Below are 19,019 nucleotides of genomic sequence, written 5' to 3' on the forward strand. Positions count from 1 at the left end.
ATAAACTACCGGAATGCTGCAGCTCTCCCGCCATCGCTGGAGACCCAAGCGCAAGCCTGATTCTCCTGACATGTGGCCGCTGCATCAACGCTCCTAGAAACATAGTCGGATTCAAGCCCCGCAAAATTTACCCTGCCGTGGCCTGCATAGAAAGAAAATAAGACTCGGGGAATAACCAGAAGAATGGTGCGGTGTTTCCCACAGTGCCAGAAAAACATGTCCCATCTCATGTGCGCTGCTATAAACCGGCACCTGCACAATCAGCTGCACATGGCCGTGACAAACACCGATGAAAGAGAGCCTCAGAATAAACAAGACTGCACTGAAACCCAACGACAAGAACAAGTGCAAGCATGAAATCGCACCGCTACTGCTGCGCTGTAACCAACAAGGAAACCAAGTGCGTGCATGCAAAGGGTGGGAAAGTCCCGGCTCCCTCAACGGATTTCTAGTCATAAAACTTAGCCTCAATAAAATATCCATTCCTTAAACATACGTTGACCGAACCCACAGTACTAAGACTCCCAAACAGAACCTGAAGTTCAAACAACAATAAAAAACACATACATACTCACAAGCTTGTTGTTAAGGCCGGTTGAAGCCAGTAAGTGCTGGTTGTGCAGTACTAACAGGGCAGAATGTAGCAACTGTGGTCTCCCTTTTTTTTTTTTTTAAAACAGAGAAGGGAAAGAAGAAAAAATTGAGACCCAGTCAGACCCTCTAGCAATGTAGGGAGGGTGAGGAAGGGACCTGGGGGGGCCCAGGTGTAACCCCTAAAGCCGGCACCGTTCAGCCGGACACCCCTGTCTCACTGAAGAGAAACTTCAACAGGAGAAAATAAAGTTCCAGTCACAGCCAGAATCCAGGAGCTATTCTAATAGCAATCATCGCCTGCTGGTAGATGTGTGCTATCCCATTGGTCTCTGGATTCATCTGCTGCTGTTGCTAAGGAAGTATATATATATATATATATATATATATATATATATATATATATATATATATATATATATATATATATATATATATATAAGAACATAAGAGTTGCTATACTGCAGTGGTCTCAAACTCGCAGCCCGGGGACCACATGCAGCCCGCCAGGTACTATTTTGCGGCCCGCAGTCTGTACTAGTGCTGCCCACTCTTTGCAGCGTCCTCCGGCTTCCCTCCTGGCTTCCCGCTCTTACCTTCAGATAATTACCGCAACTTGCAGAGAGATTTGTCGGTGCTGTAGCGATCCTTGTAGGCTGCCGTCATTCTCAGCAGCATGTTCCCTCTGCCGCAATCCTGACCCTGAAGTCAGAAGAGAGGCAGGACCGCGGCAGAGGGAATATGCTGTGGAGGCCAATGGCAGCTTGCAAGGAACGTTACAGCACTGGCGATCTCTGCAGGCTGCGGTAATTAACTGAAACTAAGACCGGGAGGCCAGTGGGGAAGCTGGAGGACGCTGCAAAGAAGGTAGGAACATGCAGGCCTTTGGGGGAGGGAGGAAGATTTATAAACTATAAAGTTTTACCTCATGCAAAATTGTCATTTCTTTAATAAGACATTAACTATTTTTTCTGCGGCCCTCCAAGTACCTACAAATTCAAAATGTGGCCCTGCAAAGGGTTTGAGTTTGAGAACACTGCTGTACTGGGACAGATCGAAAGTCCATCAAGCCCAATATCCTGTTTCCAACAGTGATCAAGCAGAAAACAGAAGATAAATCCACTGCAAGACCAAGACAAGCAGCAACACTGCAGGGGAGAAGAAAGACCAAAACTAGTCAACGGCATTCAGATGGCTTTATTACACAAGAAGATTCAACATATGGCGTGTTTTGGCTACTAGGCCTGCATCAGACATCTAAACATATAAAAATGTGAATAAAATATAAAAATAAAGTAAAACATAAATCATACTCTTAAAAGCATTTATTAAAATATATGTACACTTCTCCCACCGTATTCGCTCTGATAGGGGATTAACCGCAAATACAGAAAAACTGTGAATAACATTTTCTTATGTTATTCTCTGTTTTCTATTAAAATCCATCGTGAATGTAGTGAAACCGCGAATAACATGGTGGAAGACCTGGTCTGTTCCTGAAGGAGAGGCAAAACACGGTGAAGAAAGTGCTGGGAATCAGCGATTTTCTCTGTAAATGCTTGGAATCAGCGATTTCTCTATGCAAGCTGATGTAATTTGGGGGGAGGAGCCAGCAAGCTAAAAACTGTGAATAATCGAAACCGCGAATGCTGAAACCACGAATACAGAGGGAGAAGTGTATGCTATATAATTATATTCTAATGGAAAAATTTCAAATTAAAAACATGTGTGATACTAATAAAATATTGCATATGAACCAAGATTACACAAAAACATTTACTTGAAAGTATAAAAAGTTTAAATGTATAAATAAAGATGAAACAAATTAGAATTGCTAGGGACAAAAAAAAGATACACTATTTATAGAAACCTGGTGGGGTCCATTAAAGTCTAAATACATGCAACAAAGAGCATATAAAGTAAAAATTAGATATTTTTCACTCACTCTTTCCATTGTTGCTTCTTTTTTTTCTTTCACTCTTTTTTCACTCATTCTTCCCATTGTTGCTTTTTGCTATTTTATTATATCAACAACACTAATACATAAAATTTCTTCAACAATGATACTTAAAATGTCTTCAGGTTTCAGCACTTCAATAATCTTATCCAGTCTGCTGCTTAAATATGATGAAAAGCCTTCCTAAAAAAATAAGCTTTCCAGCTCTTTCTAAAAATTAGCATGTGGAAATTTCATGTACTGATTCTGGAAAAGCAATCCACAACTGTGGCGCTGCCACCCTAAAAGAACGAGATTGAATACTTGCTTTTGATATACATCGAAGGGTGACCTGTCAAAAGCGCGCAGGACATTGGCGCACCAACAATCCCGCCCCGACATATGCGCGCTGGACAAATGCGCACCACCCTATTTCCTTCCCTATTGCCTACCCATTTGCGCTTTAAGGGGGTTTGGGGAGAACTGGGCAGCCATTCAAAAAGCAGTGCGGCCCAGGCAGGAGCGCGAAAAGCTCACTCCTATCGGCCAACACACCGCTGGACCACCAGGCTATAAGCTGCATTTTAAAAGGTATGGCGAGCAATCCACCAGAGACTACATGACAGATGGATGGGCGGAGGGGGGGTCCACCAGAGACCATATGACTGACATCGGACGGGCAGGTGGGTCCACCAGAGAGACCACATTTGGGCACTATAATAATGCAAGTATGCCTGGAACAGGTTGACAGAGTCCATATACTGTTATTGAGAAAGACACAAGGGAAGCCACTGCTTGCCCTAGATCAGTAGCACAGAATGTTGCTACTCTTTGGGGTTCTGGAATCTTGCTATTGAGATTCTGCTTAGAATCTTTTGTTAATGGGGGGGTGTTTTAAAAAGGTATGATGAGGGATTTAAAAAGGTACTGGGGGGACAGGGGACAGAACCTGGAAAGGAGTGTGGGGTTGGGTGCAGAGCCTGGTGTATATTAGTACACAATTTGGTTTAGAATGTTTTATTTCTTGTTTTCTTTTCTCTAAATCTAGAGTGCGTCTTATGAGATACGTCTTATGGAGCAAAAAAATACGGTAACTAAGTAGCAGATTTAAAACAAAAGTGTAATTAAACTTTGTAATTCATTGCCAAAGAATGTGGTTAAAGCAGTTATCCAAACCTTATTTAAACCCTGCTAAGTTAACTTCTTAAAAGAAAAGTCCTTAAGCCATTATTAAGATGAACTTGGGAAAATCCACTGCTTATTCCTAGGAGAAGTAGATTAAAATCTGTTTTACTTTTTGAGATCTTGCCAGGTACTTGTGACCTGGGTTGACCACCGTTTAACAAGTTCTGACAAGTGGGTTTACTTCCCCCAATCATGAGTTGTTGTAGAAGGAATTGTATCATTTTTCTTCAGCTCCACCTCCTTTCCTCGGGCTGCATACACATTTCTTCTTCCAATATGGCACTGTTCTTATCGAGCACATTTATTATTCTATTTTCCTTATATACTCTTTTGTGAGGTATTACCCATATCTCCCCTGAGCTGTCTTCTCCAGACTGAAAAACCCTAGCTGCTTTAGCCTTTCCTCATAGGGAAGTCATCCTATTCCTTTTATCATCGCCCTTCTCTGTACCTTTTCTAATTGCACAATATATTTCTTGAAATACAGCAAACTGTACCTTTTCTAAATGCACAATATCTTTTTTGAAATGTAGCACACAATATTTAAGGCCGCAAAATTGAGCAATACAAGAACATTATAAAATTCTCAGCTTTGTTCTCCATTCCTGATAATTCCTAACATTCTATTTGCTTTCTTAGCTGCTGCTGCTGCACACTCAGTTAAGGTTTTCAACGTATCCTCAAAGACAATATTTAGATCCTTTTCCTGGGAGGTGACTCCTAATGTGGAACCCTGCATCACGTAGCTATAATTTGGGTTCCTCTTTCCCATATACATCATTTTGCACTTGTTCACATTAAACGTCATCTACCATTTTGATGCTTTCTCCCAAGGTCCTCTTGCAATTTTTCACAATCCTCTTGTGATTTAACTTTGTGTCATCAGCAAATGTATTTACCGTGTTTCCCCGAAAATAAGACAGTCATACATTAATTTTGGGTCCAAAAAACACACTAAGGCTTATTTTCGGGGGATGTCTTCTTTTTTTTCATGTACAATACTCATCTCTCCCCCAACTCAATTCTTCCTCTTTCCTTTCTCTCCCCACATGTGCAGCATCTTTCCTCCCCTCTCACCCATCCCTTTGTGCCTTCCCTCTGCAGCATCTTTCTATCCCTCCCACCCCTGCGCAGAACCACGACACCGACATACCTCCCTCCAAACAGCAGCATCAGCAGCACTCTAAACAGGCTGCTTTGCAATCTTCTCCCACCAGGGCCTTCCCTGTGCCACGTTGCTGATGACATCATCAGTGATGCAGTAGAGGATAGGACCCAGTGGGAGAAGACTGCAAAGCAGCCTGTTTAAAGTGCTGCCGACGCTGCTGTTTGAAGGGAGGTATGACAGTCTTGCGGTGGGAGGGTCGGCGATGTTCAAATGGGAGGGAGAGATGGAAAGAAGCGCAGGGGGATGGGTGGGTCAGCGGGGTTCAGCTGCGTGGGGGTGGGGGGGGGGGGAGCGCTGCTGCCGTCAAATCCAGAGATGGAGTCGGGGGAGTGTCAAGGAGATTTGGGGGTGATCTAACTAGGGCTTATTTTTGGGGTAGGGCTTTTATTAAGACCTACCCCGAAAATCATGCTAGGGCTTATTTTCGGAGAAACACAGTATATCACTAATTATTCCCATCTCTAGATCATTGATAAATACGAGGTTAAATAAAAAAGTAAAGGCAAAATACATTTAATGGCTTTAATAGAAGGAACTGTGAGCAACTGAACATATCACTTTTTCACATAGACCCCATGCAAGACAACGCATTTGTTGTATAGTTCAACTAGCTTCTGCATTTCTGAAGAGAAGTTTTTAGGCTACTCCTGAGCATCGCTTCCTTTACTTCATCATGCTTTGTCTTTTGCTCTCTGGGTCACTTTGATGTAACCATGTCTTGTTGCCAGTGACAGTTCTCTGCAGAATACACGACTCTTCTTCATACCATCTCAGGAACTGGGTCGCAACCTTCACATGCTATTGCTTATACAAATCAGTAAGCTGTTTGAGAACCCATCATGCGCAGACTTTCCTGTATCCCAAGTCATCATGCCTTATGGCAAATACAGATCCAAAGCCGATATCCAAATCTGCAGCCAACTGAGACACCGTTATACGTTGATCTTCTCTAATCAAAACATCTGTCCTGTTAATGTGCTCTTGTGTGCGCAATGTTAATGGGCAATTAGAATGACCTTCATCGATTACACCTATTCTTCCTGCTTTAAACCTCTTCACCCACTCAGAAACATTTCATTGAATCATGGTGCTATGTCCATACCGAGTCAATATCCAACAGTGAATTTCCCTCTGCCCACAGAAAGCACACTACTGCACGTTGTTCTTCGATGGTGCAATCTTGTAATGGAGTGTCCTTATTTCTGACCTCGTGTCTGCCACACGACTAAAGGCCAAGCGTTGCAGTGTGCATGGATGATCTATCCAACAGGCAATGTAATTTAAGAATTGCCTTTAATTTTTGATTCGCCTTCGTAAATTAAAAAGCAGAAATCTCAGGACAGAACCCTGGGGAACTCCACTATTTAACCTTCTCCATTGAGAATATTGACCATTTATTCTACTCTCTGTTTTCTATCTTTTAACCAGTTCTTAATCCATAATAGGACATTACCTCCTAGCACATGACTTCCTAAAATGATAAATGTACCATATATCACTGTTCTTCAACTGCCGGTCCGCGGACCGGTGTTGGTCTGCAGGAAATTTTTGCCGGTCCGCACAGGGCCGGAGAGATTGACTCACTTCAATTTCCTGCCGGCATGATCAACAGCTGAAGTCCGCGCTGGGCCGGAGAGATCTTGGGGAGCTTCCGACAGTGGCTTTCTCCCCTCTCTGCAATTCTTCTTTACTTCCCAGCGCAGCGATTCACGAAGGCAGCCTTGGGGTTTTGCTGAGTCGCGGCTGCCTCTGATGATGCAACTTCCTCTTTCCTCAGAGGCGGCACGACCCAACAAAGGACCTGAGGCTGCCTTCCTGAATCGCTGCGCTGGGAAGTAAGGAGAGCTGCTGGAAGGGGAGAAAGCCACTATTGGAGTCTGGGAAGCTGCTGGGCAAGGGGAAAAAAGGGACAGCTGCTACTGGATCTGGAGGGAAGCTGCTGGGCAAGGGATAAAAAAGGGACAGCTGCTACTGGACCTGGAGGGAAGCTGCTGGGCAAGGGATAAAAAAAAAAAGGGACAGCTGCTACTGGAGAGGGAGAAGGAGAGATGCTGCTGGGAGGGGAGGAAAGAAAGGAGTCTGGGAAGCTGCTGGGCAAGGGAAAAAAGGGACAGCTGTTACTGGAGAGGGAGAAGGAGAGATGCTGCTGGGAGGGGAGGAGGGAAAGGAGTCTGGGAAGCTGCTGGGCAAGGGGAAAAAAGGGACAGCTGCTACTGGATCTGGAGGGAAGCTGCTGGGCAAGGGATAAAAAAGGGACAGCTGCTACTGGACCTGGAGGGAAGCTGCTGGGCAAGGGATAAAAAAAAGGGACAGCTGCTACTGGAGAGGGAGAAGGAGAGATGCTGCTGGGAGGGGAGGAAAGAAAGGAGTCTGGGAAGCTGCTGGGCAAGGGAAAAAAAGGGACAGCTGTTACTGGAGAGGGAGAAGGAGAGATGCTGCTGGGAGGGGAGGAGGGAAAGGAGTCTGGGAAGCTGCTGGGCAAGGGAAAAAAAGGGACAGCTGCTACTGGAGAGGGAGAAGGAGAGATGCTGCTGGGAGGTGAGGAAGGGAAGAGAGTTACTGCTGGACAGGAGGAGGAGGGAAGGAAAAATGAAAAAAGGAAGGAAACAGCTGGCAGGGAGATTAGAGGAAGGGGAGAGACAGGCATGAGAAAGTAGAGAGATTGATGATAGGAAGGGGTCAGCAGAAAAATAAGCAGAGAGGGACAACGATGGTAGATCTGATGTAGGAGAGATAAAAATGAAGAGATCAGTGAAGCTGGAATGAATCACGTAAAAAGGAGAGAGGGGGCACAGGTTAGATGGAAAGGGGAGAGGGCATAGAAAGAAGACAGATACCATATGGAAGGGGGAGAGGACAGACAGTGGATGGAAGAGACAGAGAGGGCAGACGCTGGAAGGAAGAGAGTGAAAAGAAGATGAAAGCAGAAACCAGAGACGACAAAATTTTATTTCTATTTTGTGATTAGAATAAATCAGATTTGAAATATATATCCTGCTAGAGCAGGTGATAGACATAACTGGGGACTGCAAAGTCCAGGAAGTGCTTCTTTAGCTTCCAGCAGGCTTAGGGCGCTCTCTGACCAGGGGGCAGTTGCACTCCCCTAAAACTATTCCTGTCTTGTGTGACTGCATTATTCTGTTAGCATGATATTTCTGTGTAGCATTCTGTAATAATTTGGCTTGTTCAGTTTTCTTGATAGTAGAGGGGATATATGTGAAGGGGAGGGGAGACAGGGATTTTGTTGATCCTTGCTCTGTATTTATAAAATAACAATTGTACAGAATATTGTTTCTTTTTATACTTTAATAAAATACATTCAATATAAAATCATAACTGAGGCTTGTGTGGATGGAATCAGATGATTTGTGGGGACCGAGCTCATGGAGATGGGGCGGAAACGGGGTTTAATTTTAGTCCTTGTAGTTTACCGGTCCACAAAATAATTATTTTATTTCTGCCGGTCAACGGGTGTAAAAAGGTTAAAAAACACTGCCATATATTATACTGTAACATTTTATTTTAAAGCTGGAGTTAGTACATTTTTACTGACACCAACTCCACTCAAAATTGCTTCTGACTCCGACTCCACAGACCTTGTCAAAATAGAACAAATCTAGCCACTCATATATATGTAACCATAAAAAAGAAGCAAAAAGGCCTCAAATCAATAAACCAAATAAGTTATCAAATTCCTCTTTAGATTTTTTAACATAGTAACTTAAGGATGCAGATCCATGGCTCTCAATTTGCCATTAACTCTGCCTCCAACTCATTTGGAATAAAAGGATCAAAGCAAGCACCACAGTTAGTTTCAATGCAAGTTTCAACCTGTAAGTCCCAAAGAATGTTAAGTGAAAACGGACAGAAAAAGGCTCATCAAGGTCCTCAAGACTAGACTTGTATGAAATTATGGATTAATAATGGCAAGATAGGTGATTTACATGCACAGCATTAAAATCTCATTTTCACCGAGGCATTATGAACTGTGTAAATGTTTTAAATAGGGGTGTCCAACCTTTTGGCTTCCCTGGACCGCATTGGCCAAAAAGCACAGTTGCTTACCGTAACAGGTGTTATCCAGGGACAGCAGGCATATATTCTCACATGTGGGTGACGTCATCTACGGAGCCCCAGCGTGGACAGCTTTTCAAGCAAACTTGATTGAAGTTTCAAGTTTGCTACACTGCACCACGCATGTGCATGCCTTCTTGCCCACTAGAGGGCGCATCCCCACCTCGTGGTCCTCAGTTCCATAACCAGCAAAGAAGCCATCCCCGGGGAGGAGGGCGGGTTGTGAGAATATATGCCTGCTGTCCCTGGATAACACCTGTTACGGTAAGTAACTGTGCTTTATCCCAGGACAAGCAGACTGGGAGAAAGTGACTAGTGGTGTGCCCCAGGGCTCGGTACTTGGGCCGATTCTATTTAATATATATATATCAATGACCTGGAAGGCGGAATATCCAGTGAGATCATTAAGTTTGCAGACGACACAAAGCTATGCCGGGAAATCAGATCGCAGGAAGATAGCGAGGAACTCCAGAGCGACTTGTATCAGCTAGAGAAATGGGCAGAGCAATGGCAGATGAAGTTCAACGTGGAGAAATGCAAAGTAATGCATTTAGGTAGTAAGAATAAGGAACACGAGTATAGAATGTCAGGAGCAACTCTGGGTAAGAGCGAACAAGAAAAGGACCTGGGTGTACTGATAGATAGGACCCTGAAGCCGTCGGCACAATGTGCGGCAGCGGCAAAGAAAGCAAACAGAATGTTGGGCATGATAAAGAAAGGAATCACGAGTAGATCGGAGAAAGTCATAATGCCGCTTTATAGAGCAATGGTCAGACCACACTTGGAATACTGTGTACAACATTGGTCTCCCAACCTAAAGAAGGATATAAAACTGCTGGAGAGGGTGCAGAGACGAGCAACGAAACTAATAAGAGGTATGGAGAAATTGGAATACGAGGAACGACTCAAGAAACTGGGATTGTTCTCCCTTGAGAAGAGGAGGCTGCGAGGGGACATGATAGAGACGTTCAAAATACTGAAAGACATCGATAAAATAGAGCAGAAAAACAAATTATTTACATTGTCCAATGTGACACGGACAAGAGGACATGGTTTGAAGCTAAGGGGTGACAGGTCCAGGACAAATGTCAGGAAGTTCTGCTATACGCAGCGAGTGGTGGACGCATGGAATGCTCTTCCACAGGAGGTTATTAAGGAATCCACTGTGCTAGGATTCAAAGGCAAATTAGATGCACATCTCCTTATGAGAGGCATAGAGGGATATGGGTGATTAGAACAATCAGGTGTATACCTGACTGGGCCTCCGCGTGTGCGGATCGCCGGACTCGATGGACCATGGGTCTGATCCGGAGATGGCAATTCTTATGTTCTTATGTTCTTATGATATTCTCACATGTGGGTGACCTCCAAGCTTACCCAAAAAAGGGCAGGTGGGAGGATGGCAATTTAGGAAAACAGGTTACGTAACACCGACTGGCCAAACCGGCCGTCGCTTCTGGACAAAGTGTCCAGACAGTAGTGGGAGGTGAACGTATGAACCGAAGACCAAGTGGCAGCTTTACATATGTCCTCCACAGGAGTAGACCGGAGGAAAGCAACAGAAGCTGCCATAGCCCGGACCTTATGCCCCGTGACTCGACCATGGAGCGTGAGACCAGCCTGAGCGTAGCAAAAAGAAATACAAGCAGCCAACCAGTTGGACAAGGTGCGCTTGGAAACAGGATGTCCCAACCGATTAGGATCAAAGGACAAAAATAATTGAGGAACCTTCCGATGAGACTTGGTACGTTGGAGATAAAAGGCCAACGCCCTCTTACAGTCAAGCGTGTGAAGCGCCACCTCACCAGGATGAGAGTGGGGCTTCGGGAAGAACACCGGAAGAACAATGGACTGATTGAGGTGGAAATCAGACACAACCTTAGGCAAAAATTTAGGATGGGTGCGAAGAACCACCTTGTCATGATGAAACACAGTAAAAGGTGGATCTGCAACCAAAGCCTGCAGCTCACTAATCCGACGAGCGGACGTGAGCGCAAGCAAAAAGACCACCTTCCAAGTGAGAAACTTAAGATGAGATTTGTCGATAGGCTCAAAAGGAGGCTTCATCAGTTGAGCTAAGACCACATTAAGATCCCAAACTACAGTAGGAGGTTTCAGAGGAGGGTGAACATTCACGAGACCCCTCATGAAACGAGTCACCAGAGGATGAAGAGAAAGAGATCGACCCTCGAGATGCCGATGGAACGCCGCAATGGCGCTGAGATGCACCCGAATGGAAGTCGTCTTCAGCCCAGACTTAGACAGATGCAACAAATATTCCAGCACCGAAGACACTGGAACTGAACTCGGGTCCAGATGGTTCGAGGAACACCAGGATGAAAATCTGGTCCACTTCTGGGAATAACAAAGCCTAGTCGAGACCTTGCGCGAGGCTTCCAAAATCTCCCTCACCGACTGAGAAACAGGAACCGAAGTCAAGGGGAAAGGAACCAAGCGGTCAGATGTAAAGATTGAAGATTGGGATGTAACAGCGAACCCCGACTCTGAGACAGCAGAGAGGGAAAAACAGGCAGAAGCAGAGGTTCCCTGACACTGAGTTGAAGGAGCAGGGAGAACCAGTGCTGTCTGGGCCAACGAGGCGCAATGAGAATCATAGTGGCTCTGGTCGATTTGAGATGTATCAAGGTTCTCAAGATCAGAGGAAAAGGAGGGAACGCATAAAGGAACCTCCCCCCCCCAGTCGAGAAGGAAGGCATCGGCCTCGAGACGGTCCCGGGAGTACATCCGAGAACAATAGAGGGGCAGTTTGTGAGTCTCCGGGGAGGCAAACAGATCCACCTGAGGAGTCCCCCAGCGGTCGAAGACCTCGCGTAGAACCCGGGAGTTCAGCGACCACTCATGCGGCTGGAGAAGACGACTGAGTTTGTCTGCCAGACAGTTTCTCTCTCCCTGAATGTAAACCGCACGTAGGAAGATGTTCTGGGAGACCGCCCATTCCCAAAGGCGCAGGGCTTCCCGGCACAGGGACCAAGAGCCCGTTCCTCCCCGTTTGTTCACATAATACATTGTCACCTGGTTGTCCGTCCGCACGAGGACTACCTGATCGTGTAGCAAGTGGCAGAACGCTCGAGCCGCCAGAAAAATGGCCCGAAGCTCCAACACATTGATGTGACAAAGACGGTCCTCTGCCGACCATAGATCCTGAGTCCGCAGACCGTCGAGATGAGCCCCCCACGCGTACTCCGAGGAGTCCGTGGTCAGGACCTTGCGATGCAGAGGAACGAGAAAGAGCAAACCCCCGGAAAGATTGGAAGAGTTGGTCCACCAACGGAGCAAGCGTCTCAAAGAAGGAGTCACCGTTATTGGACAAGAGACTGGGTTGCGATCCTGACGCCACTGCGAGGCCAAGGTCCACTGAGGAAGCCTCAGATGCAAGCGGGCGAACGGAGTAACGTGGACCGTCGATGCCATGTGACCCAGAAGAACCATCATGCGCTGAGCCGATACTACAGGCATCAACGAAACCTGGCGACTCAATCGAAGCAGGGCCTCCAACCGAGGGGGGGGGGGGAGGAACGAACGGAGGCGAACCGTGTCCAGCACGGCTCCGATAAACTGAAGGGATTGAGTCGGGCACAATTGAGACTTGGGAAAGTTCACTTCGAACCCCAGACGTTGAAGGAAGATGATAGTCTGTTGGGTCGCTGAGATAACCCCCTCCCTGGTCGATGCCTTGATCAGCCAATCGTCCAGGTAGGGAAAGACTTGCAGCCCCCGAGATCTCAGGGCTGCAGCGACCACCACCATACACTTCGTGAAGACTCGAGGGGACGAAGCCAATCCGAAGGGGAGGACCCGATATTGAAGGTGCAACTCCCCCACCTGAAACCGTAGGAACTTGCGGAAGGCGGGATGCACCGGAACATGAGTATATGCTTCCTTCAAGTCCAGGGAGCACATCCAGTCCCCTTCCTCCAAAAGAGGGTATAAAACCGGAAGGGACAACATACGGAACTTCTCCCAGACCAGGAACTTGTTGAGCTTCCGGAGGTCCAAAATGGGGCGTAAGTCCCTGGTCTTCTTTGGGACCAAAAAGTAGCGGGAGTAAAACCCCTGCCCCCGCTGTTCGGGGGGAACCCGCTCCACCGCCCGAAGGCTCAACAAGGCCCTGGCTTCCGCGAGGAGTAGAGGAAGCTGGGCTCGATTGCACGGAGAAGCCCCCAGCGGATGTTCCGGCGGCGTGGCTAAGAAATTTAGCGAGTAGCCCTCGGAGATGATCCGAAGCACCCAAGTGTCTGAGGTGATCCCGGTCCAGGCCGCATGAAAGGCCCGCAGCCGACCCCCGATGGGAAGGGGGTCCGGCGAGAGTGCGGAGGGGCCCGCCCCCATCCGCACATCCCGTCAAAAAGAAGGCGCCGGCTTGGACGCCCCCTGCGCCTGAGGTTTTGGTTGGCCCGCTCTACCCTGTCGCGGGGGGCGCCGGGGCGGAGGCCTCGAGAAAGCCGGCGTGGACTTTTGCGGGTATCGCCGCGGGGGAGGTCTGAATGGCTTCAGCGGCGGGACCCGAGGTTTAGGACGGACCAAGGAGGCGATGGAGCACTCATGTTCCGACAGTCGTTTGGTTGCCGCCTCCAGGGACTCGTCGAACAATTCCGATCCAACACACGGTAGATTGGCCAGACGCTCCTGCAAGTTCGGGTCCATATCAACCGTACGGAGCCATGTCAGCCGTCGCATTGCCACCGCAAAGGCGGAGACCCTCGAGGCCAGTTCAAAGGCGTCGTAAACAGCGTGGAACAGGTACAGATGCAATTGAGACAAATTGGCCATGAAATCAGCAAACCCCTCCTTATGGGAATCTGGCATGACCCCATGATAACGGGGCAAGTCCTTCACCATGCGTCGAAGATAGGAGGAAAATGTAAAGGCATAATTGAGGACCCTGGTAGCCATCAGGGAATTGGAATAGAGGCGGCGACCAAACTTGTCCAGGGTCCGCCCTTCCCGTCCGGGAGGAGCTGCCGCCGAAACCCTCGAGGGCTGCGATTTCTTTAGCGCCGACTCGACAAGTAACGACTGGTGAGACAGTTGTGTCTTCTCGAAGCCCTTACATGGGATTGTCCGGTACTTGGACTCCATCTTAGACGGCACTGCTGTGACTGTAAGAGGGGATTCCAAATTTCTCAGGAAGGTCTGGTGGAGGACCTTATTGAGAGGCAGCCGAGGAGTTTCTCTCTGAGGAGTGGGCAAGTCTTGCTCCTCCAAAAACTCTTTCGTATAAGTAGAACCCGCGAGTAAGTCCAGGTCCAAAGCACGTGCCATATCCTGCACGAATCTGGAAAATGAGGAGGGCCAGGAAGGCGGGGAAGGAGTTCGAGAAGTCCGCGCCGCCAAAAAGGAGGGGGAAGCCTCACGGGAATACTGAGGCTCCCTACTAGACCTCGACCCCCAGGAGGCCACATCCAGGGACCTTGAAGGGGTCGGGGATCGCCTATGCCCCGAGGAGCCCTTGGGAGAAGTCCCCGGGGTACGAGGCACCGAGGCACGCCCCCTCCGTCTCGGCGAGGAGCCCCTCGAACCCCTGCCCTCGGAGGAACAGAAAAGCCTCGGGTTGTCGAGGCGGAGCTCCGAGACCCGCAACGTCTCACCACCGGTCGGCGAGGAGCGACCGCGTCTCCGAGGAGAACCCCGAGAACGCTTGGGCTTCCTCGGCCGACGCCTCGCTCGAGGCCGGCCCGAGGGCGAGGAGCCCCGGGAGGACCTCGAGGAAGAAGAAGAGATCCTCCTAACCCGACGCACCTTGTCCCGAGGCCGCACGCTCCGCTCAGGTTGGTCAACCGAGACCGAGGTCTAGGGCAAGGTCGGGGTCGAGACCGGGAGAACCCCGGGGGCCGAAGCCGAGGGGACCGAGGCCGAAGCCGCCGACGCCGGAGCAGTCGAGGGCGAGGCCGGAGCAGTCGAGGCCGAAGCCGGCTGCAGGTGTGCGAGGGCCCCGGACAGCTCCGAGGCAATCAGCGCTCGGAGCAGGTCCTGGAAGACCGGAACCCCCATCATGGCGGGTAGGTCCGGGGCTGTCGGGTGCTCCCTGGAGGGCGACCTCGGTCTCGAGTATTCCCTCGGGGTACCCGACTTCGACACTCGGGGCGGGGCCGAGGACGACCCACCCGCCGTTGAGGAGCCCGAGGATGGCTTCTTCGCAGACCCTGGAGTCGAGGAAGGAAGCGAGGACTTACCCTGGGCAGGCTTCATCGAGGCAGCAGGCTTGGATGAAGCCGAAGGTCGCGGCGAGGTCGAGGTCAAGGCCGGGGCCGAAGCCGACGTCGAGGCCTTTGCCGCCGCGGGGTCCACAGTGAAGAGCTCCGCCATTCGGGCACGGCGTCTGCGGAGCGCTCGAGACTGAAAAGTCGAGCACCTATCACAGGACTCGGTAGGATGCTCAGGACCCAGGCAGAGCAAGCACCACCGGTGTGGATCGGTGATAGAGAGCAACCGATCACACCGGGTGCACTTTTTAAAGCCCGTCAAGGGACGGGATATGAACTCGAAAAACGGCCGGGAACGAACGATGTACCGCGGCCGCGGCTACCGGGAGCCCCCGGAGCCGAAAGAAAAACAATTTTTTTAAAATAACTGAACACACCAACGGAGAAAAAAATAAAGTAAGCACAGCGACCAAGAAAACGATTCAGTCGCGGTGACAGAAGGCAAAAAAGAGAGAGCACAATTTCCACAGGGCTTCTGGCTCCGCGGAAAAAACTGAACTGAGGACCACGAGGTGGGGATGCGCCCTCTAGTGGGCAAGAAGGCATGCACATGCGTGGTGCAGTGTAGCAAACTTGAAACTTCAATCAAGTTTGCTTGAAAAGCTGTTCGCGCTGGGGCTCCGTAGATGACGTCACCCACATGTGAGAATATCAAGCCTGCTTGTCCTGGGATAAATTTTTTTCTGGGACCGCGCAAATGCTGCAGCAAGACAAAGGAGGGAGCTGGCAAGACGGTAAACACTGGGGGCATTAGAGGAAAACACTGCATTGCCCTCAACCGGGGCCACACAAAATACTTCATGGGGCCGCAGGTTGGACACCCCTGTTTTAAATTGTACCAGTAAATGTGAGTTTAACTATTTTTTACATTTTAAAATAGGGATTTCACAGCCAAGAGTAATCTAATTTCTTTATTTTTGATACAAACGTTTTAAGTCAGTTCTCAATTACTGTATAAAGAAATGGGATAATTTTCTTACAATTCCTTTGACAGAATTTTCAAAACAGACATCCCAAAAACAATAACAGAATTACATTTGGAAGTGGCTAATGTCAAAAGGTTCAGTCTGCAAAATATTTGTTTATAAGTTTCAAACTATAGAACTTTACCGCTTCTGCACCTGAAACATGTTCTGCTCTTGGAAAGAAGATGCAAACTTTTAAGAAAAAAATGAAACACTAAAGCAGTGATTTTACTGAGTACTGTACTAAAATTCCAAGCAAATGAAGAAACAATTATCAAATTCTTCTTTTAATGTTGGACTCAGGATGCCTGTATCACAATAATTGTAATCAAAGAGAAAATCCTAAATTAGGAATAACTGCTCTCATCATATACATACCAATATCATTCCCTGTGTGATATTTGTGATAAATCATGTGAACTGTTGTGATGATCTCCGAATGTCAGTAAATCAAATGACAAACACAAAACAAAAATAAGGGCCCCTTTTACAAAGCTACAGTAGCAATTCCTGAATGGCAAATGTGATGCAGCCCATTTAATTCTCATGGGCTGCGTTGTATTTGCTGCACCAGTACTCACTACAAAGGCTTTGTAAAAGGGACCCTAAACCTAGTAATAACTTTTAAGATGTTACAAAACTGAAGAAAGAAAACTAATGCAGAGGCAATAATCAAGTTTTGGACTCAAGAAAAAAATGCCTACTGAAAGACTATGGGCACCTTTTACAAAGCTGCACTAGGGCCTGAACGCGCGGAATAGCGCACGCTAAATTAGCGCGCGCACTAGCCGCTACCGCCTCCTTTTGAGCAGGCGGTAGATTTTCAGCTAGCGCGCACTAATCCGGTGCATGCGCTAAAACTGCTAGCGCAGCTTTGTAAAAGGAGCCCTAAGGAGTAAAGGCTGCCATATTTCTTAACTATGATTCACTAGATGCTTTCCAGAGTCAGTCATTTTATTATCCACCTGTACTTTCCCTTTGGATGCTTGCTTTTGTTGAAATTGTAATCTTTCCTGTCCCTCCTTACCTTCTGTTTCTTTTGTTGGGTTTATTTTATTTTAGATGCTATTCTTCTCCCCCACCCTAGATTTTGCTTGAAAATTTTGCAGTATATCAAATTGAACTTTTACCTCGTGCATGTAACGACTTGTAATTTCTGATTTCCCCACTGCATTCCCCAAGAAAAGCAAGATTACAAGTCTCAGCATGCACTAGAGTAAACCCAAGCCTGTATCAACACTATTCTGCAAATTCTGGATCCAGTAAGGAGTCTTAATTAAGGGGTCGTTTACTATATCATGATATATTTTGGTTAAGTCTACTGTAGCGCAGGATTTTAAAGTGCAGCAAGACCAAAACTAATGCAATTAGGAGCATTCCCAACATTTTCATGTTCTGGCCTTGTATTAAAATTGCTGGCTGGGACAGTTACTGCAAAAGCACTTAGAGGTCCTTCTACTAAGCTGTGTAAAACATGGTCTTAGCGTGTCCCTATGCAGGGTTTTCCCACACTTCAATGGCATTTTTACTGCATTGAGGTAATATAAAGAAATAAAACAAAAAACAAAGGAAATAAGATACCTGTTTTATTAGACTAACTCAATGAACTTTCAAAGGTAACCCTTCTTCAGATCATCCAGAAATGGCCAATTTTCCGTTTTTTCAATTAATGACTATACCATTAGTGTTACTATTAGCGCATTGCTATTAACAAATATTATTAGTATGTGAGCCCTTACTGCCATCCATCCACTTTGTAATTAGTAAGGGCTTACATGCCAATAAGTTAGTTCACAGTAATACAGCTGTGTTGATTTGTGCTGTCATAGCCATTCTGCCCCCCAGGCACTCCTCCCCCCAAAACAAATTCATAATTTTTTTTAAACACAGTACAGTAGTTTGAGCATGCAGATTGGGATTTTACTGCAAGACATCTCAGCATACTCCATGGTAACAGCATGCTAGCACTTACTGCGGCTTAACAGCCTCTGCACTAACAAACAGCGTGTCAGTCTGATAATGTATGGTAGCTCCTGCACACTCTCTGTCTGTGCCCATTTTCCATATACTGTAATAATATCCCTTAACAAAAAAATGCCATGCGCTAAACCCATTTTTACCACAAGAGAAGTTAATGTGTCTCTGTGCTGGCTAAATTGTGGATAACAGACTACAGATTTAGTAAAAGGTCCCTAAGATATTCTATAAACTCTGTGTAAACACTCCAAATGATCCAGTTACTGCTGGTCTACCAAATTAACATAGGCCAGGCCTAGTATATGTTTATTGCTCACATTTATCAACAGCTCCATCAATACAATACCACATATAAATAAAACTTTTAATATCAACATTAACCATCTTAACATAGATTACAGAAAAGCCTTAAAAAATAAAAAGTAAAATAACTTTTCAAAAGGCCAGCCTCAGCTAAACCTGATAAAATTAAGCTAATTAAAGAGATCCACAAAGCCAAGCTTGATGTTTTCTGAAATGCTGATACTCTGAGGTCCTTGGATGACAAGTACCAGAGATTGCAGACAGACTGAAAGAACAGGGACAATAGCAGAAAAGGTCCTTACATATGCATAGAACATACACACACAATACCATCAATTAATTTATGCAATCGCTTGTATCTCCTTAGCTCTACCCTATCCTTAATTAGTGGGGTTTCAGTTATGTAAAGGGGCTATTATGATTGAATTTATTGTATTTTCACTGTACACTTAATACTGTGAACCGCGTTGTGGCTTCTATTTACAATATTACCACCGAATTTAATACGTAAGGTTTCGTTTCAATCTCTGAAGGGAGAGGCTACCTTCAAGCAAACCAGGCCACACAAACCTGCAAGAGCCGAAAAAAAATTAGGA

General features: G+C 46.9%; 1 protein-coding gene across 1 annotated transcript in view; it reads right to left on the bottom strand.

The window, feature by feature from the left end:
• Positions 1-19,019, bottom strand: part of FZR1 (fizzy and cell division cycle 20 related 1) — a 144,019-nt gene that overhangs the window by 124,544 nt on the left and 456 nt on the right. The window lies entirely within an intron of this gene.

Source organism: Geotrypetes seraphini, chromosome 8, assembly GCF_902459505.1.
Source record: "Geotrypetes seraphini chromosome 8, aGeoSer1.1, whole genome shotgun sequence".
NCBI lineage: Eukaryota > Metazoa > Chordata > Amphibia > Gymnophiona > Dermophiidae > Geotrypetes > Geotrypetes seraphini.